The sequence below is a fragment of the Haliaeetus leucocephalus genome, unplaced genomic scaffold (assembly GCF_000737465.1).
Source record: "Haliaeetus leucocephalus isolate CR32 unplaced genomic scaffold, Haliaeetus_leucocephalus-4.0 Scaffold198, whole genome shotgun sequence".
In the NCBI taxonomy this organism is placed as follows: domain Eukaryota; kingdom Metazoa; phylum Chordata; class Aves; order Accipitriformes; family Accipitridae; genus Haliaeetus; species Haliaeetus leucocephalus.
The window spans coordinates 455344-469060 of NW_010972634.1; the positions used below are offsets into that span (position 1 = coordinate 455344).

At 42.9% G+C, this 13717-nt stretch overlaps 1 protein-coding gene across 4 annotated transcripts in view; it reads left to right on the forward strand.

Moving 5' to 3' along the window:
• SGMS1 (sphingomyelin synthase 1) overlaps positions 1-13717 on the forward strand; it is a 105704-nt gene that overhangs the window by 75271 nt on the left and 16716 nt on the right. Inside the window, exon 4 of one of the 4 annotated variants that reach the window (XM_010565941.1) lies at positions 1575-1706. The exons of the other annotated variants lie outside the window; for them this stretch is intronic. The gene's annotated coding sequence lies outside the window, so the exon portion shown is untranslated. The remainder of the gene's footprint in view (positions 1-1574; positions 1707-13717) is intronic. 4 annotated transcript variants of the gene reach the window in all.

Below are 13717 nucleotides of genomic sequence, written 5' to 3' on the forward strand. Positions count from 1 at the left end.
TTATATTGGGGAAGCTGATGCTTTGGGATTGGTGAGTATTAAGCATCAAGGATGAGGAGGATTTAGTAGAAAGACCACCACCTGGTTAGGTTTGGTGCAGCTTTTATTTCAGTTTCTTAGTCTTCCCAGCTCTCTGGGGTTTTTCCTTATTATTTCTAACTCCTTTTGTGTTTTGAAATTTTCTCTTTTAATCTCAGCCATGTGCTTTTCTTTGGGGACATTGGTTTGTCTGTTCTAAACTAGTCACAGTGTACCTAAATCCACAGTGAAATCCTGGCATTATTCAGTCCTCCACAGTGCGTTGCTTGTTATACTTAGGTTAGAACAGCAAAGATCTGACCTGGGCAAGCCTCGAGAAACTTTATTTTGCCTTAGTACAATTGCAGAGAGAAAATGGAGAGATGCTTCAGGTGGCAATGGTATCTCTAGTCCTGTTAAACTTGCAGCTATGAAAAGCAAATAATATATTGCAAAAGCAAAATGAGAGATGAAAGCAACTTTCTGCTGTGTTGGAGTTTCTTTGTCTTCATGGTTCTTGCAGTTTCAGAAAACGTAGTACAACTGCTAGGTGACTGAATTTTAGAGAAATGAAGAAGCTCTTTTAGGGGACTGGATTTTAGAGAAATGACGAAGCTCTTCTAGGGAGGTTAGAGTAAACCCTCATAACCCAGGAGAACAGTGTGCCCCTGTTTTGATTTCTGAGCTACTAAACTTAGATAAACAACCCTATGCCAAAACATATGTATTTTTAAATTATAAAAATATCTTTCCTGTATAACAAAAATATAACTGTCCTACAAAGGGACTATTTGCAAACATTTTTCCTGTACACGGTGGCCTGGCTTTTGCAACTTGTGAGGCAAAGGAGGAAAAGAATTGATCCGATAATTCAGGGTTACTTAAGCTAAAAGCACTCAGTTACTGAATTAAATTTATCTGGGAGAAAAGTAACACAGGCTCAGACTTTTGTTAATGTTTAATGTTCTGTAACGGTCTTCCCAGGCATAATTGAGCCATCAGCACAGGAGCGATCCCGTCAGAGTTTATTTTGAGTGATTACAGAGCCCGCTGTGGCTTTCATTTCAGTGCAGCCTGAGCTAATTGATGAACGGGGCCATAATTTATTTACAGTTCTCGGGATCCTTTCAGACTCATTCTCCTTCTTTTAAAAACCCTTGGAAGGGAGGGAGGCCAAGGAGGCTGCTGGGGCTCACTGGGCTGCGGGCGCTGCTGCCCATCTGTCACAAAGTTATCTAAAATACTCTGCTCTCTTGTTTTGGGTGATGGTTTTGTACTGCCCTGGTTTTAGCAGCCTCTCCATTTTCTCCTAAGCCTGTTGACCTTTAATCTGAAGTGTGTGCCACATGGCTAGGAGGGTCTGACACGCGGGGCTGAAACAAGCTGCGGAGGATGGGGGAGAGGAGAGAGGAAAGAGTGGACACTACTGATGATGAAAAGAAAAATAAGGAAGAAAAAAGCTAGAGGGCGTGAACATTCACACTGTTTTTTGTCTAGGTCTCGGTTTGGGATGAATACTACTGATTTTTCTTTTTTCTTCTTCCTGATTTTGCTAGATTCCAGCATTATACAGTTTGTCTCCTACAGCTTGCTCTACTGATGAATCATGGGTCTGCATTAATAAATCCAGCTTTATGCAGAGCTTTGAAACAGGGAGAACTCCAGTCTATAAGTACTTTTCAAAATAGGTAAGCAGAAGTGATTTTATACTCAGAAATCGCTTGGGTATGAAGATGACTTTCAGTTCTGTTGAACCTCTGAATAATCAGGGGAGGAGGCAGTTGCAAGCTGATGCGTGGCTTTGGGTTTTCCCTGTGCTTGGGGCAGACCTATTTTTGGAGCTTCAGCAGGGATCTGTTGAGCTTTATAGTCCTGTATGGTAGGAAAGAGTAGTTTTGAGTCCCTTAAAAGACCTGAGCACCACTGTCTCGGAGCTTCGCATGTCCTCTCCTGTCCTGAAGAAGTCACTTGTACAGCTAAGCACAGTCTTCATCCTGAACTTGTTCATCTGGCTGCAAGTTAAAGGCCACCTCAAGTCCACTTTGTAAATATGAGTAGTAGAAAGGTAGTCTGAAAATATTTTAGACCACATACCTAATTTTCAAGGTGAAAGGTGGTTTTGAACTAGATACATAATTAGTTTTCACGACTGAACTTTGAAGTACCAGCTGCCAGTTGTTTGAAAGCTGCTGTGCCTTTTCAATCAAGTTTTGCAAATATGAGAAAGGAAAGGTGTTGTGCATTGTAAACATGAGCACTGCAACAGTATTATTTATCAGTCAACTGCCTGAAATAAAAAATATTAAGAAAAAGGAGATGGCAGTGATTAGGGGAAAGTCTTCCATAGGTAGCTATTATTCTTCCCTGGGGAAATTTGCCAGAGCAGTACTTCTAACTGCTAACACTTGAAATTGTAAAGACATTGTGTTTGCACTCACGTGCGTGACGAAGTGCTAGAAAACAGATACAGCAACAAGTTTCAATAGGGCGATTCATAACTACTGTCATATCTTCAGGCAGCTTTGCAGAGAAACCTGACAGAAGGATCGTTTAAGCCATTCTGGCTTAATTACCACACTGGTGACTGTCCTGCCATCCCGTTGCAAGTTTTGTATTTGGTGGAGATCCACACCAAAATCACCTGATGTTTGTCTTGAGGTTTGATTCTGCCTATTACCTGTTTGGTCTGACTAAATAATACATGAACCAAAGCAGTTTCTGCAATTTCTAGGCAGTGTGGATCACGATGGTGAATATAAATGCAACACTTGTTAATGTAAAATGTCCTTGCTTGCTAACTGACCCTGAATTTTCTGCCCTCCATTAGGTGACATAAGTCCTGTTGTCCTCAGTGATTTATGCGGCATCTACAATAACAGGGTCTGTTGCTTATGGAAGTGTATGCATTTATATTTTACAACTCTGCCTGCCCTTCATATTTTATTTACTGAAGAGTGTAAGGAAATTGGTTACTTGGCAAAAACTGGCTTTTAGAGAAGTAAGGAAATGCAAGCTTTGTGATTTTTTGGGTTGACGCTGTGTGTGTGTTGCTTCCCTCCCTGGTGGCTGTACCACTCTTTCTCAGGATCTTTCTAAATACTCATCCTTCCTCATTACTCCTCCAGAAAGTGAGGAGAGCCTTCAGCCCTGCTGTTGACAACCCAGCAGATCACATCATGCCCTCTGGGGAGGGCAAGAAATCCCCGTAACAGATAGGAATGCGATATCCTTGTGCTGTCCTATGGCCGCTGGCTTTTCTGGTCTGAGGTCAGCAGTTTTCACCTAAAATCGTAATTCACATGGTGCCCTGTGTGGCATGTCTTGCATTTCAGCTGGGATGACACAGGCTGCGTTACCCATGTGCACATGCTGCAGCTGGACCAGGCTGGTTCGTGTGCCAGCCGTTCCGTTTGCCTGTACTTGATGGGAGATGCTGTTTTACTCCTGGGCTGTTGCTGTGAGGTCAGGCTTTTGTAATTTGGCTGCCGAAGGCCGATTCAGACCAGCACAAGTTTGTCTCAGGATCAAATTAAATCAAGTCCCTACATTGTTTCACTAACGACAGGAAATAAAACCTATAGTAAGACACTTTTTTTCAGTGCTGTTGTGGTCCCACATAAGGCGAGCTGCGTATTTCATCAGAATTTCTGCCATGGTACTTTTCTCCCCTCACCCACATTAAATATTTATGAATGTAGGTATTTTCAGACCTTATGAAAACGTTTTGGAGTGCCTAAGGACAGATAATAATATACTTGCTTTTAAAAGCAATTTTCATGTGTATTTATGTTCTGTGCAATCTCTGGTAATGCAGCCCCACCCTCACCCTCACAAAACCCACCCAAACAAAACAAAACAAAACAATCCAACAAACTCCAAATGAAAATTACTGTGACTGTTTAATATCTTTGGTATGAACACTTTATGGTACTTGATCTTATCATTTCCAAAATAGTACTTTTTTTTCCATCAGTAGTCACTTCAACAGCTCTGTATTGCTTGCAGGAGAAGCACTGCATTACCAGAGGACTGATGGTGAATTTTCATGATCTTTCTATGTGGAAGATTATTTTTTTTATAGCCTCTTATTAAAATGCCATATTTTATCAGGTATAGACGATCTTGAAGATGTTCTTAGGATTTACCTGAAAGATGCATGTCAGAGCATGGCTCAAGGATAGTCCTGTAGAGCGAGTCTGACCATGGGATGGGTAGGTAAAGCAGCAGCTATGTCAAGTTGGCCCCTATTTGTTTTGTGCTCTTAAAATATTCTGTTTACTAATGTATTTAGGAGGTGTATATACTTTTCCCAGGCCTTGAAGTAGTGCTGTGTATTTATGGAGCCTGTCACGAGGTGGCTGGATGGGGTTTTACTGGTGTCCTGCTCTCAAGGGCTCCTCATCAGATGAGTTTCTGCAGTACTGTAACATCCTAACCCCTCTGCTGCTCTGATGAGCCCCTGCACATTAAAAACATCAGCATAATTGTTATTCCCTTGTTTTGTTCGCTTGCACAGGTACACAGCAGGGATATTGCATCCTGCTGGACACGTCTAGAGAGTGTATCTTCTGAATATTTACCTATGGGAAGGGCTTATTCCCAGCAAGCCTTTTGCATCTCGCTGCTGAAGGTTGATTTAAGGGAGTATTGTGCTCTCCTGCATGGCTGCTGCTTCGTTACCTACTTTGCCATTCATCTTTTAGCTTCAGCCGCAGCAGCTTTTTCCAACTGTGCTCCACTTCTCTTTTGATCTCCCATCCTTTCCCACCAGTCAGCAGAGCCATGCCTTCGTGGCTGACACTAGTCCATCTGGGAGAGGGGAGCTTCGCTTTGCTCAGTGAGGCAGGTCATAGTTCGGCTATTTTTGAGCTGCACCTCATCGGCATTACTGCCTTGCTTTCGTTAATATCTTGCTAATCTGGGCTTCACCCATCTGCTTGCAGAAATCTATGGCATCCACATGACCGCAGATTTAAATCCTTCCTCCTCTCCCTCCCTCTCATGTCCTTCCCTGCAATTTATTTGGGTTCCTCTTTCTGTGGCTTGAAGGAGAATAGTGCCGCTGGGTTTCTGCAGTTCTCTTGCTGCTGTAAACGAGCAGGGCTTGTCCTCCTTACTGGATGTTAACCTATTTGTGTAACAGGAGCTACGAAGCCCAGTCTTGTTTTTGCAGGCAAGCAGCTCAGTGATCCTTTCAGAGCGACAGGCATCCCTTAATTGATTAAATGGTTAATTCATGTGTTTATTTTCTGGGAAGAAATGCTGATTTTATCTGCCCCCCCCCCCCCAAGTGGACGCAGCTTTTCAATTTCTAAACCAACTGAAATTATCTGAGCAATTTGATTTGTTTGCTGCGAGCAGCATGTGGATGGTTCACTGCAGGGAGGTGCAGTTGTTACGTGCTCGATAAAGCGAACGTGCTGTGATGTAGTCCATGGACACTTACGTTGGGGTGGATCGTGGAAATGACATTACATCTAGTGCTGTGCTACAAGCCATTAACGCCTCCTACCTAACGTACAATTTAAGGAAAGGAAACACAGTTTTTCAGGAGTGCATCATACAGTTTGTAGTGTACAGCTCGGTTTGCCTTCTTTTGGTTAAAAGAAAATGTTTAGACTAGTAAGCAAAGTTTGCTAGGGGCTATGCGCTCACGCTAGCAGCTGGACAATCACGCGCTGGTGATAGCAGGCTGGGTCTGATCCCTCCAACCCTTCCGTGGCAGGAGAAGAGGTATTGCATGAAAAATAATCTGATTTAAGGCACCTGATTTAAAGTATTTTAAATTATTTCTGGTTGTGAAGTGTGAACAAACTGCTGACTGACCTTTGCACTCAGTTTTGAGTTGCTTTGCAGCAGTTTTATGGGTTGTAGGTAGGTAGTGGACGATAGCATTCCCTGGGTGGAGGAGTTTGTGAGCTGAAATACTGTTTTCATTAAATACTATTTTAAAATGTAGCTTAATGTCCATGACATGAATGCAAGCTAGTCATACTTAGCCAGTACCTCAAGCTGAGTTTCTCTTATTTGGCTGGAATTACAGATTACTTTTTGAACTGATTTAATTGAAGAGTTAAAAACCTACCAGGTCAGTGTGTGAATCTGTTACACAGTCGTCCAGTCTTTTGTGTTCAGTGTGCCAGATAGTGGAGTCACTACCTGCAGAAGAAAGGATGGCTGAGAACCACCCTGCCTGAGATACTCCCTGGGATCATAACCAGAGTTGCTGGGTGGCTAATGGACAGCTCCATAAAGATGTTAGGACACCATGACGCAGGCACATCTCCAATACCTCAAGTGTGTCACTAGAGAAAAAATTTAGAGGTAATTGGATGTCTGCAGGAGGAACTTACTTCTGAGGGTTTCAGTCGGTTATTGAAATATTCATAATTTCCAGAACAGTTAGATAGCAAGATACAAGTTTCTTATCTTTGCTTATCTCTCCTTATTTGTGAATGTAGTTAATCATAACTTTAAGCTGAGACGAGTATTTAAAATATAAAGTATTTTTCAGACTTTGAACACACTATTAACGATTTCAAGTGATTCTACTTGTGGTCTTGGAAATTGTTTGACTGATACCTCACAGTTGCCATCACTGTCAGTGTCGAAGCAAGTGTGTTTTCGATGTTGTTTTGTGCTCTTAAAATATCTGGCAATTAAAAATGTTAGGAACCCTTAATGTTTTGAGGAGGACATTTGTGCTTACCTGTTCTTTGGGTTCGATGCCGAATTGTTGCCAGAAGCAAGATTTAAGTAGGATTTGCCGGTGTCACAGGATAATCAACGGGAGGGACGGCATGTCTGACATAGATCGGGAGCAGCTGAGTGTGAATAGTCGATGGCATTAGGGTCTGGAGTCCCATACAGAGATAAAGCTACTTTTCAGCGCTTGGGGAGGAATATCTTGGGTTTCTGAAGTCCCAATTCTGAAATTTGGAGCTTGTTGCAGCATCAAAGTGTCACATTTGGTGGCAGCAGCAGCAGTCCTGAAACACCAAGCAACAATCATGGAATCATCTATAAAAGGCAAAAAAATTAGGGACCCTTAGAGAGGGGGAACAGAGCTGGTCTGAATTGCCATCCCTTTCTGGCACTCGTGCTTTCGAAGGAGGAGGTGCTGGGTGGCTGGACTGGGGAGGGGAGAGGATTTGTCTCTCCAGCCACACTGGATTTTGCTGAATGAACGCAAGCGTGTTTTTGCCATCAAGCCAAACGCCGACAGTGGCAGATTTCCACTGCAAACAGCGAGATTTGGCATCCATGCGATTGGCGGCAAAGAGAGTAAAGAAGGTGGCTGAAGTTTGGCAAGTGAGCTGAGAGATATTTTTCTTGCTTGTAGCGTTAACTACAAAAGAAAGATGCCAGGGCAGTTCATCTGAATTTTCAGGAGATCTGGCTCTAGTAAGATGAGTTCCCATCGTGCAGATTGTACACCCATAACTCCTTGGCAAAAATGCCCCTTTTTTTTTTTAATTTTTCTAGCCTTTCCTGGGTTTCTGGTTGTTCTAGACCAACTGTGCAATGAATCTTCCTCTCCGTCACAGAGAAATAAGTCTTCCAGATCTGGAAATATGTAAATATGTAAATATCTGGAAATATGTAAATATTTGATTTATCATACAACTCTGAACAGGTATTGCTGGAAAGAGGAGGATATATGTTAAAAAATTGGGTTAGTAGGACTATTTATACCAGAAATAATCTTGAATATTTGTGGTGTTCTGTCTTTCAGACCGGGGATCATTATGTGTTATATGAAACTAAATTAATAAAGACAAACCCAGGTATTGTTTTGTTTTACAAGGGTAATAGCATTGAAAATTATGTTGATGGTGTGCCTTTTGGGGGGGTTTATAAATGGTAACAGCTGAAATGCAGAGAACAGCATCTTGCGTGATGATATTTAGATATTTGTATTTCAACTGTTGAGGCTTGGAGTCTTTTTGATCTGGATCTGATGTGCTGGACTTCAAAAGTAGGATATTTTAAATAAAATACTTATATTTCTAATGAAATATGGAAACATTGTTTTAGGCTGGGATTCTAAGCGTGTAGACTTAGTTTTCTTTTGCTTTGGTTGTAACTCTGGGAAAGGCAGTTTGGAGGAAGCAACTGTTGTGGTCCGAATGCTGTCTAATACGAGTCCAGTAGCAAACCCAAATATTAAAAAAATATGACAATTTATTTAAGTCTTCAGTGAGGTTCTGTTTTCACTGTGGTTTCTGCCACCTTTCTTTTTCCCAATCTGCATGGCTGGTTTGGCAAAACTTGCTGGAGTATGCATTTTAGAGCTGTTACCATCAGTCACAAGACTGTCGTCAAGTTTCCTTAGGCAAAACTTCCCTTTCAGTTCTGATAATTTTTTTTTTTTTTTTTTTTTAAATTCTTGCTACTACTTAGATTCACAGAAGCTCACCAGAAATCTGACTTTCTAACAATAAATGACTTTTAGGTATCCAACATAGGTTAAAAAAAAAAAAAACCACGCCAAAAAAATGCAAAACACTTATCCTTGGTTAACGGAGTCAAATACAGAGCATATCACAAACATTTAGTGTCTCCTTATTTTCTTGTTTCCGTCCTTCTGCCCTACCCCATCCTCTCCCCATTTCTATGCCTTGTAGGGAAAAACCACTTTTTCTGCTTTTTTCAGTGTTTCATCTGTTTTCCTTCAGAGGTCTTCTGTTGTGTGGATATAAATATAAGGAAGTTTTGATAGTTTCAAGAGGAAGGCAAGTATTGTTTCATGCTCTTTAGTAATGGAGTTAGCTCAGAGGTTGCACGAGGACACGGGGCTCTATTTCCAGCTCTGCCCTATCTCTGGCTAACCCAGATCCTGAGGCATAACACAGACATGTGTTCAGCTGTGTTGGAGACGATGGCTGAGCTTGATGCCGCCCGAGCACAGAGCCCAGAAACACTTGGGGTTGCTTCGGTCCAGAAACCAGATGTGCAAGGTTTGAGCGCAGTGCGTGTCGTGGCGTCCATGGGGGTTTCTGTCTGTATATAGCAAAGAAGTGACTGGTGGGGTGGGCAGGTTGAGTCCTGCTGCAGAAGTCTTTGCTGAAGAATTAAAGATCCTAGTGTCGAAGCAGATTGCCCATGTGTAAGGATTTGTGACGGTCCATTAATATTTTCATGCACCCCTTTGCGGGTGGAGGGCTGAAATAGTACAAACCCACTTTCTCTCAATATTCTCAGGAGTTACAGTTGTGTGTTTGTTATTCCCCCCTCCCCAGTGCAAATTAACTTTGTGGTGTTAATTCTCTCTTGCGCAGATCTAAAAAGCATTTGGGGCAGGGAGCTGGAAGGTGGGTTTCTTATTGCAGCTGTTCAAAAATAAGCTAATATACATCCCACTTCTGTTGCAGGTCTTGTATTACTTTAGGATTTAGATGTTAGGATTGTGGTATGCAGTACAAAATGAGATGTGTGCTTGGGTTATCCCTGCCATAGGCAGAAAGTTCTGCAGGTGCCAGCTGGGGCTGTGGTCCTGGTGCCTGGCTCTCCCTCCTGCGTTTGAGGAGACTTTTCAGTCTGAGATAGTTGCTTGTAACTTAAACTAAAGGCAGGACCTGCCCTCCCCACCCTATCCTTTCCACCCCCGGATCACTCGAAGCAGGATTTCCGTAGTGTCAAAAGAAAAGCCCTGCTTAGCAACTGCACCCGCGATGAGATTGCTGGTCAGGTGAAGACTTCTCCTGAGGGTTTGGTGGTTTCCGTAACTGCTTCCAAGCCCAAGGAAGAAGAAGTGGGAGGAAGAAAGTTGAGCAAAGAGATGTAGTGCTTTGAAGAAGCGAAGGGACGAGGCTTCATCAGGTTTGGAGGGAAAAGGTGTCTCTATCACCTAGCACAGAACGCGTGTATATACCTATACGCATACATGCATGCAGTAATAGATGATACATTTTTGTAGCAGAGATTCACTAGCGGTGTTTCCCACCTGAAGATGAGCTGTTTGGTTATTCAGATTCGATGAAGTACTTTCATTTTAAAATCCTTGCCACTGAAGTCCGGGCTGTTATACTGAGATCTCTGCCTGTGTGTGGATTTTAATTTCTTATTTTTTTGTTAAATTAAGATAGGAAATATACGGGTGGGGGTGGGTGTGTCTTTTTCCTATAGAGTAATTTAGAAAAGGGGGCTGCTTGGAGATTTATGTAGTATGCAGGCAGGTTTTTTTTCGCTCTCTGAAGCTGCGTAAGTAGCTATTCAGGGTACATGGGCGTTGCTTCACATATTGATCCCAGCCTCTCTTTTCGTAGTAGTAATTCTGCTTGCTCTGACTTTGTGTCCACGGGACAATGTTTTCCACCTAGGACCGACCTTGGAAACCTATCTCGGAGCTCCGTGAAACTTGTGAGCCCATCCGTGCCTCAATTTTATACTTACAGATATTTTGTATTTGCATATATTTGTATTTACAGGCCAAAACTAGCTTTATTGTTTTAAAATGCCAACAGTATCTTGCTCGGTAGTGGTGCAGCCTCTTGCAAAGGGCGATCTCTGGTTTGGAGGCACGGCTATCCTGGAGGGAGGGAAGCAATTCGGAGCATTGCTGGAGAGCTCGTTAGTGATATCCAGCACAGACTTTGTGGCAGGCATCGCCCTTTTGTTGCAAATTGGTGTGCAGAGGTGCTTTGCAAATACAGGTCGTCCAATTATTGAGGTGTCGGAGCATTATTGTTTAGTGATGATGAAATGCCTGTAGAGGAGGTGACTGTAAGCAGTGACTCAGACCCTGCTGTTACGAACAGTTTGTTTTGTGCTGTAAAAATGCAGGATGAGAGCTCCCAGCTTTCATCTGGAGTATTCAGTCTCTGTAACTTCTGTTCACCGGGGGGGAGGGGGGATTCATTTGTGTGTTGGTTTCTAAAGCATTAAAACTTTAATCCTTACAGCAGTTGTTTTTCTCCCGCTTACGTGTGTGCACACATAATCAGTGTGCATCTCAGCGTTTGCTTTCCAAGGGAGAAAACGTCACTATTTTGTCTTCAAACTGTGCTTATCCCTGGACCTTGCTCGTTTTAACACTATTTTTTACTAATGGTTTTATCATCTCAACTTTTCTGGGGTGTTTGGGAAGGATGCTCAGTGTTGGAACTGAAACACACCCACTGCCTCTGAAAGGACTTGAAAATCGCCTTGGCTCCTGGTGAGGAGCTCGTCGTGGTTTCTGAAATGGCTGGTTACTTTACTGATTTCTATAGTGACTGTTGCCTTGGCAGCAAAGGTCCTCGCTTAGAGAATAAAAGCACTGTACAAACATGAGGAAGGCATGATTTGATTTGGGAAGACTTAGGTTTTCTTTGGTCAGGTTTTAGAGTGCTTTAGGAGGAGATAGGAGATGAACAAGCTGGTTTCGGGGGTCTTTTTTTGCTGTTTTAGGTGGATGTGGTTTTGTCTCATCAGTGTTAATTATGAGACATAATGCTTTCTGCTTGCAAGTTTAGAGGTAATAAGGAACAGCATGTTAACCTGTAAGCCAGCTCTGGGGTTGTGGAGGGAGCTTACTGCTCCATGGACCCTCCAAAGTCTCGTGCCGCCTGCCCAAGGGATGTCTGTCGCTCACTCAGCGGTGAGCCCATGCACTTTGAAACAAAATCTGAAACAGTGACGTCCAATGTGAGTGCTTAGTTATCCTCCGAGCAGACCTAGAGATAGAAAACTGGAGTTTTCTGCACCTTGGCTGCCACGTCGGGTGTGGAGGTGTAGCAAGCTGATGATTTTATTGCTGATTATCTTGTCCTTTAACCAGAGGTGGATGCTGCCACATTCAGTCCTTAAGCCCAACCGTATCTCTGCAAAGCAGTGCAAAAGAGAGCAGATCTTGATATGCAGGGTTATGTAGTGTGCTCTCAAATACTTGTTTAACCCACTGGGGTGGCCGTGGTCATAGTATTACAACCCCCATACAGGCAGATTGAAGTGGTGGTGGGAAATACTCCCTGTCAGGAAAGTGGAAAAAAGGGTCTGAAAGTTTTAAGTTAGCACTTTAATGTTTGCTGGGAACAGGGGAAAAAGGTTGTGTAAACACAAGGAGGTGGGGACTGGAGCCCTTGCTGAAGTTATTTCATACTGCTCAGTCTTGTGGTGCGGGTATTTTGAGATACTGGTTTTACACGGCATCATTATCATAGTGCAATTGGTATTATTATGATAATCACATTGTTATTTATAATTCATTATCAGATACAGGCTCCTTAATGAAGGAGATTTGCTGCAGGTGGAGGGAGCGTTTTAGTTGCCTGGGCCAGGCTAACAGCCCGTATCAGAGCTGGGGAGCCTTGGGAGTGTGCCTGTCCCCCTGCCCGTCCCCATGCCTTGCTGGGGCAGTGGGACCAAGCTAAGTCAGTGGATGTGGCCTGGCAGCTGCGGATGCCCGTCCCCACCTTCTGTCTTCAGCTTTTGTGGACAGGATAAGACCATTTCTGGAAGCAAGGGGGTCAGCGAGGGCTGTTCGTCTCCCATATAATTTCTGCAAACTTCACCCGATGAAGCTTTCATGAACACACGATAGTAAACAAGGTATTTTTAATATGACAAGCTGGAAGGTGTTAGTAAAGAAGCTTTTTTGCTTAATCCTCCCCCATTAGACAGGCTGTGAAATGGAGGTTTGAATGATAGGTGTTCGTTAGAAATTTTAGTTGTTTTTTCTCATTGTAACTCTCAACAAAAACGACTCCATAGCCTGCGTCCTTGCAGAGTATTATGTTCCCTCTAAGCCTTCCTCCTGTGAGTATCAGTTACTCTGCTTTTACAAAAGATGCCCCATAGTGATTTACACGCTGGTGGTGTGATAGGAGCAGGCTGGGATTGCACCTGGCCAGCACTGTGCTCATGCTCCCAGAAATGTCATCCATGAGGACTGAAGCTTTCTGCTCAGTAGCTTCTTGGTCCTTGGTGAACCCCATGCCATCGTTGTCCATGAGATGGGGTGAAAGTTTGTGCCTCTGTGTGAGATGAGATTTCTCATTTTTAAAACCAACAAAGACTCTTAGGAAATATATTTTATATTCCATAAAGACACAAAAATTGGAGTCAAGCAATCTTTATTCTTCTGTATGGTACCCTTAATAGCATTACTGATGGTGAGTTTAAAGCACAAGCAAGTTTCTGAATTGATTGTAGTTTTTGGCAATATTGCCAAACTCTGCAGTTTTACTGCAAGACACACACATTTGCTATTTCTCATAACACTACCAGGCCAGGTATCATGGGGTTACACCAGCATATTATGACTCTTGTGCCAGTATCAGAGTAATATTTGCAGCTGGCAACAGATTTTTGTTCTTTTAGGCTCCACAGAGAGCTCATCTTAAAACCTACTAGTGTAGCTGTGGCAGGGGGAGATGTATATGCATGGTAAATAAGGAGATGTAATTTGAAGGTTGGCTACAGGCTTCTGAACAGTGATGAATGCAGCCCATTGCACTGTGTCTTTGGGATCCTGAATCCTTAAGCACGCAGGAGGCTTGCGGTATGTTGTCAGGGGCTGGACAGAAAGGCTGGTATGTTGGGAGGATAACAGTTAAGGGTCCACTTTCCTCCTTTCTGAGTGTTTTGGGAAACTGTGATTCAGTCACTCCAGTGTTTAAAATTGAAAAGGTTTAATACCGCCCCACTTCGTGTACACAGAGTGCTCTGACAACCCCAACTTCATGCTGAATTTGTAAAGCAAAACTTGGAGAGGCAG